Source organism: Equus przewalskii, chromosome 30 (genome assembly GCF_037783145.1).
Source record: "Equus przewalskii isolate Varuska chromosome 30, EquPr2, whole genome shotgun sequence".
Lineage (NCBI taxonomy): Eukaryota > Metazoa > Chordata > Mammalia > Perissodactyla > Equidae > Equus > Equus przewalskii.
In genome coordinates this window covers 2,101,013-2,121,060 of record NC_091860.1, presented here as the reverse complement: position 1 = coordinate 2,121,060, position 20,048 = coordinate 2,101,013, and the positions used below count along the sequence as shown (strand labels likewise).

The following is a 20,048-nucleotide window of genomic DNA, read 5'->3' as shown; positions in this document are numbered from 1 at the left end:
AAATCTTTAAAAAAAAAAAACCCCTGTGCAGACACACAAGGAGAAAGGGCTCCAGGAGAGTTATCTCCAAGAAAAGGGGACACCGGCTGGGGGAGGAACGAATACGTTGTCTCAGGGGTCAACAAACACTTCCTATAAAGGACTGGATGGTAAATATTTTAGGCTTTGAGAGCCATTCAGTCTCTGTAACTACTCAATTCTGCTGCTGTAGCACAAAAGCAGCCAGAGATAATAAGTAAATGAATAGGTATGATTGTGTTCCTATAAAATAAAACTTTACTTACAAAAAACAAGGCTAAGGAAGGATTTGGCCCCTGGATCATATTTCACCTAAACCACTCTTACCACACCCCTCCCAACTCCTCAATGCTTGATATGTTTAGCTATTGAAAGGAACTGGCAGCTCTGGTGGAGAATATGAGAATAATTTAGGAAGGTTACATTAAAAACTAAGCAAAGATTTCCTCACTAGCATACAAAACACCTGAATCATAAGGAAAAAAATTGATAAAAAACTGGACTTTATCAAAATTAAAAACTTCTGGTCTTTGAATAACACTAATAATAAAATGATAAATATAGTACAAATAGTGAATTAATCACACAACATTAGTGTGAAGATTAAAAGAAAAAAATAGTAAAAACAACTATATAATAATGAGGGGATACACAAGACAAAAAGATGTAAATTGTGACATCAAAAACATAAAACATGGGAGTAAATATGTAGAGCTTCAGAATGCGTTCAAACTTAAGTTCTTATCAACCTAAAACACAATGTTATAAGTTGTTATATATAAGCCTCATGGTAAGTGCAAAGCAAAATCCTATAGTAGATACACAAAAGATAAAGAGAAAGGAATCTAAGCATACCACTCAAGAAAATCTTCAAACCACGAAGGAAGAGAGCAAGAGAAGAAATGAACAGAGAGGAACTATAAAACAGCCAGAGAACAATTAACAAAATGTCAATAAGCACATATCTATCAATAATTACTTTAAATGTAAATGGACTAAATTCTCCAATCAAAAGACATGGAGTGGTTGAATGGATAAAAAAACAAGATCATCTATATGCTGCCAATAAGAGATTCATCTCATATGTAAGGACACAGACAGACTGAAAGTAAAAGGATACAAAAAGATATTCTATGCAAATGGAAACTAAAAAAAAGCTGGGTTAGCTATACTTATATCAGACAAAATAAGCTTTAAAACAAAGACTGTAATAAAAGATAAAAAAGAGCATTACATAATGATAAAAGGATCAATCCCACAAGAGGGTATCATATTTGTAAATATCTGTGCACCCACCATAGGAGCACCTAAATACATAAAGCAAATAGAACTAAAGGGAGAAATAGACAGCAATACAATAACAGTAGCAGACTTTAACACCCCACGGACAGATCATCCAGACAGAAAATCAATAAGTAAACACTGGCCTTAAATGACATGTTAGACCAGATGGACATACCAGATGTTTACAAAACACTCCATCCAAAAGCAAGAGAACACACATTCTTCTCAAGTGCACATGGAACATTCTCCAAGACAGATCATATGACAGGCCACAAGTTTTAATAAATTTAAGAAAACTGAAATCATATCAAGCATCTTTTCCAACTACAATAGTATGAAACTAGAAATCAATTACAAGAAGAAAACTGGAAAATTCACAAATATGTGGAGATTAAACAACATGCTACTGAACAACCAATGATCAAAGAAGAAATCAAAGAGAAATAAAAAAATACCTTGAGACAAATGAAAATGGAAATGCAACATATCAAGACTTACGGGATACAGCAAAAGCAGTTCCAAGAGGGAGGTTCATAGAAATAAATGCCTACAATGAAAAACAAAAAAAAGGTATCTCAAACAAACACCCCAACATTATACCTCAGGGAACTACAAAAAGAACAAACAAAGCCCAAATTTAATAGGAAGAAGGAAATAACAAAGATCAGAGAAGAAATAAATGAAATAGAGACTAGAAAGAGAATAGAAAAGATTAATGAGATGAAGAGCTGTTTCTTTGCAAAGATAAACAAAATGACAAAGCTTTCACTAGACTCAACAAGAAAAAGAGAGGACTCAAATAAAATCAGAAATGAAAGAGGAGACGTTACAACTGATACCACAGAAATACAAAGGATCATAAGAGACTACTATAAACAATTATATACCACCACATTTGACAACCTAGAACAAATGGTTAAATTCCTAGAAACATACAATCCATCAAAACTGAATCAAGAAGAAACAGAAAATCTGAACAGACCGATTAATGGTTAGGAGATCAAATCAGTAAACAAAAACCTCCCAAAAAACAAAAGTCCAGGACCAGACAGCTTCACTGGTAAATTCTGCCAAAGATCCAAAAAATAACACCAATCCTTCTCAAACTCTTTCAAAAAACAGAAGAGGAGGGAATACTCCTAAACTCATTTTACAAGGCCAGCATTACTTTGATACCAAAATGAAACAAGGATGCTACAAGAAAAGAAAATTACAGGTCAACATCCCAATGAACTCAGATGCAAAACAATCTTCAATAAAATATTAGCAAACTGAATTCAACAATACATTAAAAGGATCATACACCAGGATCAAGGGGGATTTATTCCAGGGATGCAGGGATGGTTCAACATCCACAAATCAATCAATGCGATACACATTAACAAAATGAAGGATTAAAATCATATGATCATCTCAATAAGTGCAGAAAACGCATTTGACAAAATTCAACATCCATTTATGATAAAGACTCTCAACAAATTGGGTATAGAGGAAATGTACCCCACATAATAAAGGCCACATATGACAAGTCCACAGCTAATATCATACTCAAGGATGAAACAATGAAAGCTTTTCCTCAAAGATTAGGAATAAGACAAGAACACTTCTCCTGCCACTTTTATTCAACATAATATTGGAAGTCCTAGCCAGAGCATTTAGGGAAAAAAGAAGCAATAAAAGGCATCCAAATTGGAAAGGAAGAAGTAAAACCATCACTATTTGCAGATGACAGGATATTAGAGAGAGAGAAAACACCAAAGACCCCACCAAAAATCTGTTAAAACTAATAAATGAATTCAATAAAGTTGCAGGATACAAAATCAATATACAGAAATCTATTACATTTCTATCCGTTAATAACGAACTATCAGAAAAAGAAACTAGGAGAACAATTCCATTTCTAACTGTATCAAAAAGAACAAGATACCTAGAAATAAATTTAACCAATGAGGACAAAGACCTGTACACTGCAAACTATACAACATTAATGAAAAAAACTGAAGACGAGACAAATAAAAGGAAAGCTATTCCATGCTCATGGTTTGGAAGAATTAATATTGTTAAAACGTCCATACTACCCAAAGCAATCTACAGATTCAATACAATACCTATCAAAATTCCAATGGCATTTTCCACAGAAACAGAAAAAAATGATGCTAAAATTTGTATGGAACAAAACAAAAAACCTAACTGATAGATACAGAGAACAGATTGGTGGTTGCCAGAGGTGGGTAGTGTGCGAAATAGGTGAAGAGTGTCCAAAGGTACAAATTTCCAGTTATAAAATAAGTTATGGGGATGTAATGTACAGCATGGTGACTATAGTTAATAAGAGAGACTAAATCTCACAAGTTCTCAACACGAGAAAAACATTTCGTAACTATGTATGGTGATGGATGCTAACTAGACTTATTGTGGTGACCATTTTGCAATATAAACTGTAAAAATATCAAATAATTATGTTGTATACCTGAAACTAGTATGTTATATGTTAAATACACCTCAAAAATAGAGAAAAGAAAATGTGAAGACAAGCTGCAGCTCGGGAGAAAATACTTGTAAAATATATATCTGAATTAGGACACACACCGTACATATAAAGGATTATATAAAGAACTCTCAAAGCTCACTAAGAAAGAAAACATACAACTCAATTAACAAATGGCCAAAAGACCCAAACAGACAGTTCAGAAATACTGATGGCAAATAAGCTCGTAAAAAGATGCTCAACATCATTAGTCATTAGATATTAAAACCTCAACAAGATACCACTGCATACTTATTAAAATGGCTCAAAAAATCTGACAGTATCAAGCACTGATGAGAACAAGGAGCAACTGAAACTCTCATTTGCTGCAGGTGGAAATTTAAAACGAAATAACCACTTAGGCAGTTCTTATTAAACATACACTTTCCATGTAACTCAGCAATCCCATTTCTGGGTTTTTATACACGAGAAATGAAGACACATAATTACAAAAAACCTAAACACAAATTTTTAGAGCAACTTTATTCATAACTGCCCAAAAGTGGAAACCCAAATGTCCAACAACTGGTGAATGGAAAAAAAATGTGCTGCATTCAAACAACGATATACTATTCGGCAACAAAATGGAACAAATTACTGATGCATGTCCAACAACGGATGATTCTCAAAAGCGTTGTGCTAAGGGAAAGGAGAGAGACTCATTAGGCTACATATTGCATGATTCAATTTATACGACATTCTGGAGAAGGCAGAAATATAGGGACATACATCAGATCACTGGTTGTCAAAGAAGCAATAGGAAACTTTTGGGTGATAAAATATTCTATATCTTAATTGTAGTGGTGGTTATACGACCATATAAATGTGTCTAAGTTCAAACAACTGTGTATCTTTCACAGGGTGAATTTTACTATGCGTAAGTTAAACCTCAATAAACCTGACCCTTCAAACCAACTTGTCCATCCTTTTCCAGTATCCCACATCTCAGTAAACGATACTGTCATCCACCTTGCTCCTCAAGCTGGAAACTTCATTAATCATTCTTGATTTCTCTCCCACTCTCCTCTACAAATCAATGCAACCAATCAGGAAGTCCTGTCAACGCTGTGTTCTAACTACATCTCGAATCCATCCACTTCCTCCCATTCCCACTGACATCACCCTAAGCCAAACCACCACCTCTTAACCGGCCACTGCCACCGCCTCCTGAATGACCTGCCCGTAGCCTCTTTTGACCCCTGGATACATTCCACATACCCTGGCCAACCTAAGCTTTTCAAGATGCAGGTGTGATTATATCACACCCTCTGCTTAAAATTCTTCAAAGACTATAACTTATAATCACTAGTATGTATCAAATATTTTATTGTTTAAGGAAAAATATAACTCTGTGCTTTTTTAATTTATCACTCTGACAGCTTTCCCATTAACGTGAGTAAATATTTTACTAATATTCTGACCACAAAGATTTTAAAATCAGTTACCAGTTCTAAGAGAAGAGCTAGCTAACCTCAGGTAACAAATGAGAATAAAGCATCAATCAGGAAAATCAAGTTAATAAGCTGTCTAGATTTCTAACAGAAATGTTCTAAAATCACTCTTGCTTTTCAAGTTTTTCCCCTCACTACACACACTTCACTCCTCAGAAAACTGAAAGCTGACCTATCAATAACCTTCTTTCCTTTCTCCTGAGAATCTTAACTTTCCAATGAGTTTCAGGTTTCTGAGGTTGAGAGAGACCATCAAAACAACATGGTACTGCCCCAAAGTATGACGTGTTAACACAGCCTGACAAAATTCCTACCCAAAAAGACATTTTAAAAAACAAAGTTAGGGGCCGGCCCCGTGGCCGAGTGGTTAAGTTCACGTGCTCTGCTGCGGCAGCCGAGGATTTCGCCGGTTGAGATCCTGGGCACGGACATGGCACCATACATCAGGCCATGCTGAGGCGGCGTTCCACATGCCACAACTGGAGGGACCCACACCTAAAAATATACAACTATGTACCAGGAGGCTTTGGGGAGAAAAAGGAAAAATAAAATCTTTAAAAAAAGAAAGTTACTAGTAATCGCAGAAATAAAAAAGATATAACTTTGCCACGGTCAGCTGGATTTCAACTTGGAGTGATACTGTTCTTCCCTTCAACACTTTTCATACAAAGAAATGATTTGGATCGTTACACTTCAACAGGTAAAGCAGTTAGAGAATCTCAAAACATTCCATATGAAGTAAAGAACTGAAGTTGGTACACAATTAAATATTTTATTTGAAGTATAAACTATTTTAGTAAAATGTATACCATGTTTAACATACTGATGAGTTTGACTACAGCTTAACTCCTGATACATGTTTTGGTGTACTACATTTCAGTTGCCTTCCAAAAGTATAATTATCAAAAATGCAAATGGCTAAACATTTAAAATTGTGATTCTCTTTTTAGTAAAAAACAAAACAAAACAAAATACTGATGCTAAGTTTTTATTTCAGAAGTGATCATTACTGGCAATAAAAATTTAGCCATTCCAAAATTACCAATAAATAAAATACTGGACCTAAATTAACTTCAGATAAGTCAATATACCATAATTTCTAAACTGACATTCAGGGGGCCAGCCTGGCGGCATAGTGGTTCAGTTTGCACATTACACTTTGGCAGCCCAGGTTCACAGTTTCAGATCCAGGTGCGACCTAGCACTGATCATCAAGCCATGCTGTGGCAGTGTCCAACATAGAAAATAGAGGAAGACTGGAACAGATGTTAGCTCAGGGACAGTTTTCCTCAAGCAAAAAGAGGAAGATTGGCAACAGACGTTAGCTCAGGGCCAATCTTCCTCACCAAAAATAAAAATAAAATAACATTCAGTGGACTTAGAGCAGGTTATATTCTAAATACACAAAATAAGGAAAATGTTTAAGACCCAATAAACAGCATTATTAACTTTGCAATATTTTCCATTTCCAAAACTGCTTCTGGTGCACACTGACCAAAAATGCTACCATGATTTTACATGAAAATAATCTCCAAGAATGCATCTAAACGCTTTCATCTACCGTATCAACGAGTGAGCCATTAGCTAAAGTCAAGAGGTATCTTTGTTATCTGGAGGCTCAGGGTACAGTGCTATTTGTTGTAGTAAGATTTGACCCACCGAGCTCCAAATACTCCACAAATGTCACTTTCATCATATGACTTCCCTAGATAAGAATTTCTCGTACATATAGTATGTTTTAGAGAGGAAAAAAAGGGAGGAAGTTGGTGGAAAAAACAGTAAAGAGAAATACAGTAGTCTGTCATCAGTCCCAGCTGGCAAACCGTGTAGCACAGGAAGAAAATCTTAAAGTCTCAAAAAAAAGGGAGGGGGAAAGTGGAAAGTAGGGAGTGTATTTCCACTACAATAAGGAAGTTACAGAAGGCATTTGCTTCTAAAATAAGCCCACTTGGCCAGAATTAAAGACCCTTCTCTCCTCGGTGATCTTTAGATTCTCCCACAAGTCTGTACAGACTGTACTCCAAGTTTTTACATTGCTTTCATCAGCCTAAAGTTTAATGTCTTCATTTGCTTTCTTTTTTTCTTTTTTTAATAATGTAGGGAAGGAATTTAAGACATCAACTAGCCTTAAAAACAAATATTCTCATATGTATCTCAGATGAACCAGAGAACCTGAATTTGTCCGAGTCCCCAGGAGTGGGCAAGCCCACTCCAGCATGCATGCTAGACAAAGCTGCGAGCAATCAGCCTCTTCACAAATAATCCAAACAGGAAGAACACACTTTTTTCTAGGCCTGGTCTTCAACTCAAACGCTAAAAAGGGTTACTCCAAGCACCCTCTCTCTGCACTAGCCAATGACTTCCAGTATTTATTATCCCATTCTTTGGAGAGCTAAACTAAATAAAATAATCTAAAAACCCTGGATTTAAACCTTTTCTCACAAATATAAGGCTGAGATGCTAAGATCAGTGACAACTTCCTTTGCTCTGTCTGAGTCTCTGTCTTTCTTTTCGTCATGGGGTTACATCACTTTTATGGAGGAGGGAGATGTCACTCCAACCAGTTTCCAGTGGTTTTGTTAACTGACTGTGATAAAGTCCAGAGTCCCTACCTCACCTTCCAATTCTTATCAACTTTATTACTATTTTTCAACTGGTCCTTTGTGCCAGACAAAGTAATCTATTCGCCAACTTCTATAAAATACACTAATTTCCACCCATGTCCTGGCACTACTACAGAAGACACAGAGGTGGCAGAATAAAAAAAGACGATACGTATCAGCTTTGCTGACCAACTCCTGTTTAAAATCCCAAAGACAGTTTTCAGTATGAACAACACAACCTCTTACAATGCCATTCTTTCACTTAAGTGTCCCTTAAGGTAAAGAATAAAGGCAACCCAACATAGCAAGTTATAAAAATAAATGTGACATAATGACACGCATTTTCCCATGGGAGGGACACCGAGCAGGATGTACTCTGCCCTTTCTTTACCATCATCATAACAACGTCTAATCACAGAACTGTGAATAATAACAATAATAGGAGCAAGCCTTTATCAACTGCATATATTCCAGAAACCATGCCAAACACATTATATACATTATCTCATTAATTCCTCAGAATAACCCTAAGACGGCAACTATTATGCTCCCTGCTTTAAAGATGAAGAGACTGACATTTAGAAAATTAAGGTAAAATACACATAGCTATTAATTAGCAACCCTGGAATTTGAACTGGGATCTGTGTGGCTTGAAGGAAGCTCTCATCCACTGCCTCTACTGCCTTTCTACTATTTGCCATTGTGGAAACTAGAATTGGCCCAGAGCAAATGGATGGATGACAGTGCAGCCCACAGGAAGAAAGCAAGTCCCACGCAAAACTCTGAGTGTCTTAGGCAGGCTGAGGAAGCTTCTGCTGATGGCAAAACATAAAAAAAAGAAAAAGAAAAAAAACTTTTCAAAAAGGAAAAGGTTGTGAACCAAGAAACTAACACTCTAAATTGGCTCTGTCAGTGACAATGTGATCCTAGGCTAGTTGCTGTTTCATTCTTCCCACTTGCACAACATAAAAATAGTATAAAAGACAATATTTATGAATATATTTCAAGTGTGCTGGACAATGCTAAGATGATGAAGCATTATTTTCTACTCTTTTCTGTAATTTTACTTTTCCATCCAGGCTTTTGAATCTAATGAAGACTAAAACTTTACTGTTGCCTTCACTCCTTCTCATACTTTATTACCATATTACCTATTGAAAAGGCTTTCTTTCATTCCACTTTTCTCACAAGTGGTTCGTTTTAATGTTTATCTGTTTCAGATAGGAAAATAGGTAACCCCTTTCATCACAGTGCCATACCATTTCCTTCATCCTAGATTATCTTCTAACTGCTCTTTTTTTTAGCCCTCTAAAAATTAACTTCCAAGCTAGCCAAAGTGTGGAGCTATTTATCCATAAGTGCCAACATAAAGCCACCTACTGATAAGCCAAGCAAAAGCACTGTCCTTATTGGCACTATATACAAAAATTAACTCAAAACGGATCAAAATTTATATTTAAGAGCTAAAATTATAAAACTCTTAGAAGAAAACACGCGCAAAAAGCTTTCTGACATTGAATTTACTAACGATTTCTTGGATGTGACACCAAAAGTGCAGGCAACAAAAGAAAACATCGATAAACTGGTCTCCATCAAAATCAAAAACTTTCACACAACAAAGGACACCACCAACAGAGTGAAAAGACAGTCCACAGAATGAGAGGAAATATTTGCAAATCATTTATCTGATAAGAGATTAATATCCAGAGTATATAAAGAACTACACCTCAACAACAACAAAAAGCCCAATTTGAAAATGGACAAAGGACTTGAACAGACAATTCTCCAAAGAGATACAAATGGCCAATAAGCACATGAAAAGATGCACAACATCACAAACCATTAGGGAAATGTAAAACCAAACCACAACGAGATACCACTCCACACCCAGTAAGATGGCTATCCTAAAAACAAACAAACAAAAAATGGAAAATAACTAACGTTGGCAAGGATGTGGAGAAATTGGAACCCTTGTGTGTTGCTGGCAGGAATGTAAAATGGTGCAACCACTATGGAAAACAGTTTAGTGGTTCTTGAAAAGCTAAATACAGTTCATCATGAGTCCAACAACTGCACTCATAGGTATATACACAAAGGAGTTGAAAGCAGGGATGTACATTCTTGGGCTCCAACGTACATTGCAGCATTATTCAAAACAGCCAAAAGGTAGAAACAACTCAAGTGCCCATCAACACAAGAATGGATAAGTAAAACGTGGTATATAAATGAAATACTATTCAGTCATAAAAAGGAATAAAGTTTTGATACAGGCTACAACATGGATGAACCTTGAAGAAAGTACGCCAAGTCAAATAAGTCAGACACACAATGACAAATACTGTACAATCCTACTTATATGAGGTACCTACTACAGGCAAATTCATAAAGACAAAAATAGATTAGAGGTTACTAGGTACTAGCAGGAGGGGGAGTTTGAGTTAACTTTTGTATATAGTGCCAATAAGGAGAGTATCTTTTGCTTGGATTATCAGTAAATGGCTTTATGGTGGCACTTACGGATAGACAGCTTAATGCTTGCAGTTTCTACTTGCAGTAATGAATAAGTTTTAGAACTAGATAGTAGCAGTGATTGTGACGACATTAAGAGTGCAATGAATGCCAGTGAATCATACATTCAAAAATGGTTAAAATGGCAGATTTTAGGTTACATATATTTTACCACAATTTAAAAAATACAAAAAAAGAAAAAAAGCACTGTCCCTATTCTAAGGACTTAAAATCCAGATGACATGGACAACAAAGTTCTGATGCAACAGAAAGTATCTGAATCTCAGTGCAAAGCGCTCTCTAAAGAACTTTAAATGGATGCTTACTGATCAAAACAATACTTGGAACTATGAAGACAAAACGTCATTATTTTTGGTTGAGACAGACTTTTACCAAATAAGAGAGAAATATTTTGAGAGCAAGCTTAAAATTCTTTTTTTTTAATTGCTTTTTCTTCCCAAATCCCCCCAGTACATAGTTGTATACTTTAGTTGTGGGTCCTTCTAGCTGTGGCATGTGGGACGCTGCCTCAAGATGGCCTGATGAGTGGTGCCATGTCCGTGCCCAGGATCAGAACTGGTGAAACCCTGGGCCACCAAAGTGGAGCGTGCGAACTTAACCACTCGGTCACGGGGCCGGCCCCTAAAACTCTTCTTAAGGATCAGGACTACTTGGGGATATTTTTCTTGTCATGTCATTCACTATTCTGGTAACTTCATACCACTTCCATGATTATTATGACTATTAGAAAAGTATGCTCCATTTCTGTTAGAAAATAGCAGTTATAACTAGAGGGGAATGGCTAGCATAAACTCTACAGTGTTGGACTGAAATCAGAATTATCAGTATAAACTTGTGGTTAACACACACACACAGATGTTACATATGCAGGGACTAGTATACATACATATATTTCTAGCTTTGTCCACTGAGAAGGCCTGGGAGCAATGACACCCCAGTAGCAATGAGCACACGTAGCATCCAGATCTTGGTTTCTAAATACCAGTCTCCAATAGAAGGAACCAGAGCTCCTTGGAGAAGTGATCGATTCCAGGGCTGCAGTAGGGAAGATACAAGATGAGCCTGGAACCTCTTATGGTGCCAGAAAATAGAAAGAGCTTTCCTCCAGACATGAGGATGGGGGCATGTGGAAAAGACAAAGAGCCGACCTGACGGCAATAGCAGAACAACCTGAACAACAAAATAAACAATAGTATTAGACCATAAACCACAGAATAAAACAAGTTCTATGACAATACTGATAATAAACAAATTACTAAATAAATAAGGAGAAGGGACGGGTCTTCCCCAAAGAAGAATCTCAACTAATAAATGTAGAAGGAAATGAGAAAAATATAAAATCACCATCAGGCAAACACCACTATTGGAACTGTTACAGGCAAGATCTACCAAAGAATGCTGAAATAAGTGGGCAAAAGTTTGAGCAGAACAGGGCATCTGCAGTTTCAAAGAACTTCCCCAAGATATCTAGTACAACAAAGAGAAAAACAGTAACCTTCAAGCGTAGAAATTTGACAGACACGACCTTAACCACATGAGGATTAACATCATCTCAAATGGGATATACTGACATCCTATATCTTGCGATATGATGCTCTGAGTAGGACTCAATACTCACTGAGCAGGACTCAGCATCACTTCTCCAGTATTTTTGCATAAAATGCATAATCTCAATCTAATCATGAGAAAATATCAGACGAACCCAAAATGAAAAACAATCTACAAAATAACTGACCACACTCATCACAAAGGTGAAGGTCATGAAAGATTAGAAAAGACTCTCACAGATCAGAAGAGACTAGGGAGACACAACAACTAAACGCAATGTCTGATCCTGAATTGAATCCTGAAACAGAAAAAGGATATTAGCAGAAAAACTGGTGAGATTCAAATAAGGTCTGTAGCTTAGTTAACAGATTTTTCCGATGTTAATTTCTTGGTTTTGATCACCGCGTTTAGTTACGTAAGTTGTTAACATTACGGAGAGCTTGGTGAAGAGTACACCTGAGTTCTCTGTACCATTCTTGCAACTTCTTCGTATGTCTAAAATTATTTCAAAATAAAGAAAAAAACTGTTTTAAGTATCCTGTACTTTCTCTCCTTCAACTCAATTAAAACAAAGTTGAGAAATTCAAGAAATACACAGGGTAGGGGGCCGGCCTGGTGGCACAGAGGTTAAGTTTGGACGTCCCGCTTCTCAGTGGCCCGGGGTTCACTGGTTCGGATCCCGGGTGTGGACACGGGACCGCTTGGCAAAAGCCATGCTGTGGTGAGCGTCCCACATATAAAGTAGAGGAAGATGGGCATGGATGTTAGCTCAGGGCAGTCTTCCTCAGCAAAAAGAGGAGGATTGGCAGTAGTTAGCTCAGGGCTAATCTTCCTCAAAAAAAAAAGAAGAAGAAGAAATACACGGTAAATCCAACATTTCATTATTTGAAAAATAACCTACATTAGAACAAGACCTAAGTCATTGAGTTAATAGATACTTATCTACTATAGTCCAGACTTCTACCAGGTGCTAGACATGTTGCCTTCAAGAAGCTTACAGCTGGTGAGAGAAATAAAAATAATAAACTGTCAACCCGACTGATGAAAAAAATCTCACACACACAATCAGGTCATAATCCAATGATTAAATAATAACAGTACCATCATTTATAATGTTGAAGTGTATAAATGAAAATCCTTTGGATAACTAAAATCTTCAAATAGGATCTTAACACCCATAGATTTACAGAGTTTAAGTAAGCTTAACACACTCACTACACATACTTCACATGGTAGCATCATACGTCGAAATTAGTGTCTAACACTTCAAAAAGTACTCAAATATCTTCTATCAAAGATTATATTTCCTCAACCTAGAATCTAGCTGCTTACTTTAATCTCAGGGAAAAAAAGAATAAAGTAGAGGTGACAATAACAAAAATGACCACAAAAATCAAACTGAACTAAATGGTTCTTAAATCAAGAACAATCTCAGAAAAAAACAAGTAGATCAATTTATACAGAAAGCATCTGGCTAAAGACAGCAAAGTGAAAAATCACAACGTCAACCAACATGGAAAGCACTCTAAATTCAGTAGAGAACACAATGTCTGGATTTCTAATTCTTCAAAATAATAAAGCTTAAAGTACCTTAGAGAAAACAGTCCATCTCCCCTCCTCCAGGGGACTCAGATACAACTGCACCCCAACAGTTGTTGCAGATGATCTTAACACTACTCATTGTTTCAAAACTTCTAAGAATCAAAGGAATTGCACTGTTCTAGTGTCTCCAACAGGCCTTTCCAAATACAAAGGCTAACACAGGATGAATCTAGATATTCTAGATAGTAACAAGGATTATACTAATATCTGCAATGTAATAGACACATTACTGTTAAGATTCAAACCCAGGCAAACAGCCAGATGATTCTGAACAGATATTTTGATTATTAACTGATTACTGAGAGACAATTCAGTCATATATCTCAAGTATGAATAACTTGTTATAAATCTCATGATAACATTCTAAATTTCTGCTTGTTTTTCCAAGGTTTAACATTACCCAGTCAAAAGCCTTCAAAATGTTAAGATGCAAGGGCTGATTCTGTCATCAATTTACTTGAATTCAACTGATAGTACAGACATGAAACCACTGCTTTCAATAACGATCGAACACTTTTCCAGCATATAAGGAGAACAGACAGGTAAGAAAGGTGGAACACAAAAGAAACACTGCAAACTTCCGTAAAAAGTCTCATGAAAAGTCACAACTGTTTTAACAACTCCACATCTCCAGGTCCCAAACTCAAAGAGGGGAAGGAGCAAGTCAGAACAGGCTGCAGAGCCCAGGGTTTTCTCCTCATCTTTCTACATTCTTTCTTTAGGTGATCTACGCTGGTTCCTAACTTTTAAATACTCTTTAATACTCTAAAAAACACAAGGTGTCAAAGCAAGTCAACTATGCTATCACTTTTGCAGAGTGGGGAAAATATATACATATTTGCTGATGTGTGCACAAAACATATCTTTGGAAGGATATGTAAGAAACTTCTAACACTGACTGGCTCCAACGAAAACTGGGTAACGGCGGGCAAGAAACGGGAGATTTTCATTCTATACCCCATCAAACACTTTAAATTTTGAATCATGTGAATGTAATTTTTATTCAAAATATAATTATAATCAACCAACAGACAAACGAAGACTCCCCATCTCTATCTTTCTCTTCTCACTAGAATTTAAGTCCCATGAAGGCAAAGACTGTCTATTTTTTTCACCACTATATCCCCACTGCCTGGTCCATGGTTGGTGCTTGAAAAATGCTTGTTGAATGAATGAGTGACTCCTTAACCTCTCCCCTAAATTCCAGACTTGCATATCTAATTGCCCACTTCTCACCTCCACCTGGGCATCTAATAGGTCCTACTTAACATGTCCAATCCAATCCCATCCCCATATAACAACTCGCTTCCCTCACTTCTTCCCCATCTCAACACATGGCATCGCCATCCTCCAGTTGAAGCCCAAACCCCAGGAGTCACCCCGTCCCAACCAACTGCACCCTCATCCAAATCACAAGTTCAATAAATACCTTTAACTCCAAACATATCTCAAAATCTGTTTTACTGATTCCAGTCACTACTCTACTCAATCAGCCACAGCCTTCTCACTGGTCTTTCTGCTTCTTTTCTCCTCTTATCCAATCTCCCCCACAGTCAGATTGGAAGTCACACCATATCACTCCCAGCTTTACAAAAACTCCAATAGCTTTTCCATGTACTTCAAGAATAAAAGTCAGAGGCCAGCCCCGTGGCCAAGTGGTTAAGTTAGTGCACTCCTCTGAGGTGGCCCAGGGCTTTGCTGGTTCGGATCCCGGGCACAGACATGACACTGCTCATCAGGCCGTGCTGAGGCAGCGACCCATAGGGCACAACGAGAGGCACTCACAACTAGAATATACAACTATGTACTGAGGGGACTTCGGGCAGAAGAAAGGGGAAAAAAAAAAAGATTGGCAACAGTTGTCAGCTCAGGTGCCAATCTTTAAAGAAAATAAATAAATACAAGTCAAACTCCTTTGGACAGGAGACCTCAGGTGATCTGGCCCCTGGCTACAACCTACCCCCTTAGCTCTCACCAGGGTGCAACTTCACGAGCTCCTCTCCATTTGCTAAATCCAAGCTTGATACCAACTCTGGGCAGATCCATCTGCTATTCCCTCAGACAGGAACAGTCCTCTGTCAGCCTTCAGAAGGAAGGCTAAGTCCTCCTCACTTTTCAGATATCAGGTCAAAGGTCACCTCAGGCAGGTCTTTCCTGACCACAGCATCTTAAGCAGTCTTCTCCCACTCTCTACCATAACTCCCTATTTGAGTTCCTTCACAGCACTTATGATTCTCTGAAGACACGTTTATTTCCTATTTATTGTTGTCTCTCCCTCCCCCACCAGAATCAAAGCTCCAGGGGGGGCAGAAATTTCATGAGTCTTGTATACCGCTGTATCCCTAAATGCGTACAACGATGCTTGGCCTAGGAGCCAGGTGCTTAATAAATATTCAACCGATAGATAAGGCAAAACTGACTTTAAAGAAGACTCACAATTTAATTTAGTGACAGACAGGTGAGGGTAAAAGACATGGATAAACTATCTCCACATTTATAAAACACCAAAAATCATCACAGGGCAGAGAGTGAAGTAAGAGTATTCAAGACGCATGTGAACATTCAAACACACAGATAAGGAATTTTTCACACACTATGTGCACACACACTGTAGAAATGTTCCCCCAACTTATAAACAGCATCTGAAAAAAAAGGAGTATCTCAAAACACTGGGCACATCTGTCATTTCACCTCTGACTCTTTTGGAAGGGTCTTCCAAACACTGTATTTGGGCAAAAGAGGCAAAGTATAAGCAATTTGTTCAATTGTCTGTCTTGGAAAGGAATGTGATATTTTAAAGAGGCGGGAACAGTCTTTTGAATGTTTTTAAATGTCTATTGCATAGTCAGTAGTCAATCAGAACGAAGTGATTATTTTCCACATTTTACTATGAATGTAGGTCTGGGACAAGTCTAGTTCAAAGATTTTTATACCGTAAAATCAGAGTCTACAGCGAATGTTAACAATTTATATCTCATTATCTTCAAAATTTAAACTCCCAAGATACTGCCCTTCTACTGATAATAGTGATCCAGAGGGGAAAGAAGACTTAGCAACAACAACAGCCTGCAATTCACAGATGTTTTATTTACATGCACGTATTCGTGGGGTGGTAGGGGATGGTCCAGACTCCCCAGTGTATAACTAAGTCCTCTAAAGAGAGCCTGAGGCTCTTATTTCACAGACCCTTAAGGTAGAGATGGATCTAGCATGCCCTTAGGATACCGCTCCCCTTGGCTATCAATCTTCGCTGTCTGCGGAAACAAAAGTGAAAATACTCGTGGGAAGGACGTACGAGACTGATGGCCCCCACCCGCAAACACACAGAGTTGTGGATCCATGTGAGCCCGTAAATAAGCAGAGGAGTGCACGCACTCTCGCCTCCCTCGTTCGGAGGAAAATGGGGCCGAAGGAGGGGCGGCCAAGGCCGGGCTGGGAGGCCCGGGATCCGTCCAGGGGGCGTCCGGGCTTCGGAGCCAGCGCTCCGGGGAGCCGGGCTCACTCGCACGACACCGTCTTCCCGGCCGCCCCCTCCACCCCTCGCCCTCCCCCCGCTCGCCCCCAACTCCTTCCCTCCGCCCCGTGCCCGCCACCCAGGAGCCGGGAAGGGAAGTTTCCCGGCGCCCGCAGCCCGGCCCCCGACCCTCGGCGGGGTTACCTGCTGCAGAAGCGGGACAAGGGGCAGGGGACAGGGGAGGGGGCGGCCCGAAGGCGTGGAGGACGAGGCCCCGGCGAGGAGGGTGGGCGGCGGCGGCGGCGGCGGCTGTCAGCTGGCGTCCTTTGCTCACAGCGCTGCCATTACTGTGGGCCGAGGCCGCCTCCCCGCCGGCCACGGCCATCGGGCCCGGAGCGCGGGGGGGCCCAGTCGGCTCCGCGCCGACTCACCTGCCGCCGCTCCCGGCTGGGCCGCGCCAGTGCGGGCCACGGGCTGGCCACGGCGCCGCGAGACGGCCGTCCCCCGGGGCGCCCGGCGCCGCCGCACCCGCTCCGAGCTTCCTTCCGCGGCCCCCAGCCCCGCGGAGCAGTGGTAGAGTCCGTGTACGGCAAGCGCAGGGAGCCCTGCTTAGTGCGATCGCGAACGGCCGCGGAAATCCGTCCCGAGGGCCGCCGTGCGGGGCGCATTGTGAACCGGCGAGCCGGGGCGCCCGGCTCCGGAGGCAGCGCCCGCCGAGTCTGGGGGCTCCTAGGAACAAGGTGTCGGAAAGGTGTTTTCAACAAAAGGGTTTTCCTTTGAGCTGTTTCAGACCTATGTGAATATTCTGGGGCACACGGTCTCCTTGCCACACACTTCCATGGGCTTTTCAAATGATCAAAAAGATACCAGCCAAACTGCTTTTCCTTCTGATAGACTTCTTTCCTTCTGGGTTTTTAATCTATAGACAAGTTCTGAGACATAAATGTATTTCCAATAAAGGAATTCTCTTCAGTCTTGCCCTCTAATTCCCCAGCACCAGCTCCACCAACTCCCTCCCACCGCCAGCACCATCACATCAGTCTAACGGGTTTTCCTCCCTTTCAGTTTCAAACGGTCACGTTGACAAAAATGTAGATTTACCCATCACCTCCTCATATACACGGGATCGCAAGGGAACAAAAGCCTGATTTTATTCCTTATTTGTCTTTCATATCCACAAGATCTCAGTGGTCGGAGAATTGTTCATTTGTAGGTTTTGAGCAAAATTTTGCCTTCCAACCCTCCTCCTTCACGCTATTTGTCCCAATCCTTCAAGGCCCACTTAAAATCCTGTCTCCTGACGTGACAAATTCCACCAGTCTTTCTCCTGTTATCTGCTTCTCATGGCACTTGAAGTCTATATGCTTTATTTTAATAGAGTTATTATATGCTAAATTCAGTTCAATGGTTTGTTTCCATTATGATCTTTTTTTTCTCACATATTCCCCATCTTTTAATCCAGCAATTCTCAAAGTGTGGTCCCCACATGTCTAGAAATCTCCAAGACCTTTTCAGGGGTCCTAAGGTTAAAAACAATCTTCATAACAATACAAGGTGTTCTTTGTCTTTTTTATTGGGTTCCATTTGTGCTTGTGGTGGAAAGCAATAGCAGTGCTGCTGACATTGCCTTAGCAGGCAACAAGAGGGTGGCGCAAAACTGCCCCAGTGGCCAATGGATCGCAGTATTGTTTGCTGCCACACACTCCCGTTTTTTTAGAAAATTGACTTGGGAATATCCTGATGAAGCAGTAAATAGTGTTAATTATATAAATTTCAACCATGAGTGCACGCCTTACTAATAGTCTGTGTGAAGAAATGGGAAGTATACACTTAGGCTGCATACCAAAGTAGGATGGTTGTCTTGAAGAAAAGCATTTGTATAGCTGAGCTGTGAGCTGAACTAGCTGCTTTTTTCAAGGAACACCATTTTTCCTTGAAAGAACGACAGACAAACTAATGCTACTCTGACTTGGTAATTGGCAAATATTTCTCCAAAATGAATAAAGTGAGCCTAACGCTTCAAGCAAAACAGCTGACTGTTTTCAATGATAAAGTTTAGCTTTCAAGTGAAATTTGGAAAACTTGTGTTCACCACCATAACCTTGATAGCTTGAAGACCTTTCTGATGAGACTGTAGTGCTATTAATGAATGCGACTTTTTGATACTGTACGTTGAGATATGTCAACATACAGAAGACCTACATGACACGATAAACCAATATTTTCTAAATGACCAATATTACCAGGATATTACAAAATCACACATGGATAAAAGATCCATACAAAATGCAAGAGAGACTAATTGGTAGATAGATGTGTGTGTGCGTGTGTGATCACGACTCCCAAGCAGGCTCATTCTTTGAGGCCGAAGGGGCCTCCAGAAAGAGGGCAGACTCAAGAGGCATGATACTTCCCAACACGGACTAGAGAACAACTGGCAGCCTTGAAGGAACACCGTGAAGAAACACCATGAAGACGAGATTACTCATTTTATAAAGCATTCTATAAAGGAGGTTGAGCATCTGCAGAAAGAAATCGAGCGGCACAAGCAGAGGATCAAGACTCTAAAAGAGGGGGGCTGGCCCCGTGGCCGAGTGGTTAAGTTCGCATGCTCCACTGCAGGCGGCCCAGTGTTTTGTTGGTTCGAATCCTGGGTGTGGACATGGCACTGCTCATCAAACCACGCTGAGGCGGCGTCCCACATGCCGCAACTAGAAGGACCCACAACGAAGAATATACAACTATGTACTGGGGGGCTTTGGGGAGAAAAGGGAATAAAATAAAAAATCTTTAAAAAGTGAATTTAAAAAAAAAGAAAAGACTGTAAAAGATCATGATGATGATGAAGTGCTCACATTTCCCCATGGAATGGCTACGTATCATTGCCCACTTCTATGTAGACATGGTTCTGGTTTAATTGATATCTATCTGTGTGCTGCCAACAGATTATAATAAATAGTCATGAGTGAAAAAATAATATTAGCTTGGACCAAGTGGGTTCTAAGCGCTGAAGTATGCTCGCCTTCAATGTT

The 20,048-nt window shown here is 39.5% G+C and overlaps 1 protein-coding gene across 5 annotated transcripts in view; it reads right to left on the bottom strand.

Moving 5' to 3' along the window:
- The window catches only part of CUL2 (cullin 2), a 97,353-nt gene extending 79,728 nt beyond the window's left edge, over positions 1–17,625 (bottom strand). The window contains exons 1-2 of one of the 5 annotated variants that reach the window (XM_070601638.1): positions 17,448–17,546; positions 1,801–1,849 (exon numbers count right to left, since the gene is read on the bottom strand). The gene's annotated coding sequence lies outside the window, so the exon portion shown is untranslated. Of the gene's footprint in view, positions 1–1,800; positions 1,850–11,298; positions 11,448–17,220 lie in introns of all 5 variants that reach the window. The other 4 variants (XM_070601636.1, XM_070601637.1, XM_070601635.1 and 1 more) reach the window with 4 other exon arrangements.
- Positions 17,626–20,048: the final 2,423 nt, after the last annotated feature.